This window comes from Asparagus officinalis, chromosome 3 (genome assembly GCF_001876935.1).
Source record: "Asparagus officinalis chromosome 3, Aspof.V1, whole genome shotgun sequence".
Lineage (NCBI taxonomy): Eukaryota > Viridiplantae > Streptophyta > Magnoliopsida > Asparagales > Asparagaceae > Asparagus > Asparagus officinalis.
The window spans coordinates 12616874-12618260 of record NC_033796.1 but is presented as its reverse complement, the minus strand read 5'-3'; positions in this window follow the sequence as shown (position 1 = coordinate 12618260).

Genomic DNA, 1387 nt, shown 5'->3' with positions numbered 1-1387 from the left:
ATATTATATCATTACTATATGATTATTTATTAATAATAAATTATTATTTTTATTGTTTTATCAATATATTTTCTTTTATTATTATTTGATATTAATTTAATATATACAATATATAAAATAGTATTTAAACTATAATTATTATATTATATTAGTTATAATATTATATTAATTAATGATATTAAACATAGTATTGATATATTAGGAAAATAATATTATAATGTAATTTATTTGTATAGTATAATATAATTTAACATTATATTATATTATGTTATGCATCAAATAGATATATTTTTATTTTATTACTATATTTTTATTTATATATTTAATTTATTATTATTTAATATTAATATAATACTACTTGAAATATACTTATTATATTATATTAATTATAATATTATATGTATTATTAATTAATTGTATTAAACATAATATTTTTATATTTGAAACTAATGTTATAATGTAACATATTAAACAATATAATTTAATATTATTAATAAACTATGTTAGATATTATATTAACACCTTTGAAACTAAAACATAAATATCAAACTTGAAACGTCTTGTTGGTGTTTTCAAATAAATGTTGTGTTTTTTATTTTTGATCTTGTAGCCTAACAAAAACACCATGGTTTTCAAACACGTGGTGTTTTATTTTTGGCAAAAGCACTATGGAAACGCTAAAAACACCGTGGTATCCAAACATTACCTTAACTTTTTGAATTGATTCTAGGGTTAACTGCTACATAGACCCCTGTTGACCCTATAGTTTTGATGATGATTTGACAAACAATTTATTACTAATAAGTTTTCTAGTGTTTTAGCCGCGTCACGTCGACCGAGATTCTTGATATAATGTAAAAATTCCAGGTTTTGGGCTAGTTTGAAATATGCCAGAAAAAAAATATCAATCAATGTTCAAAAATAATGAAACTTGGGAAAGAGTTTTAAATGATAAAATAAACATGTTGAAAAAAGAATACTCTGGAAAATCCAAATTTAAGTTTGTGAACTAGCCTGTCTTTTTGAAGAATGCTTAGAAACCCTGTAATTTTATGAAAGTGAACTTGATATAGGAGTTGTATAATATCATATATGCTTGTGCATATAATACATGTATAATAGTGAAGTATGAAAGAGCAGTAAACATGAGATAAATGATATTTATTTAACAATGTTTAATGAAAAATATCTATAAGATAGATAAGACAGTTAAAATGCGTGTTAAGTGTGATATATATTAGGAGCTTAGATATAATCATACTATATATGTAAGTAAACTAAAACATATACCGTAAGGTAAATCCACGCAAATGAATCTTGAAATCTTTAAGCGCTTGTGATTGACGTGTGTTTGAAATACCCGTGAAGAGAAGAACATATCAACACA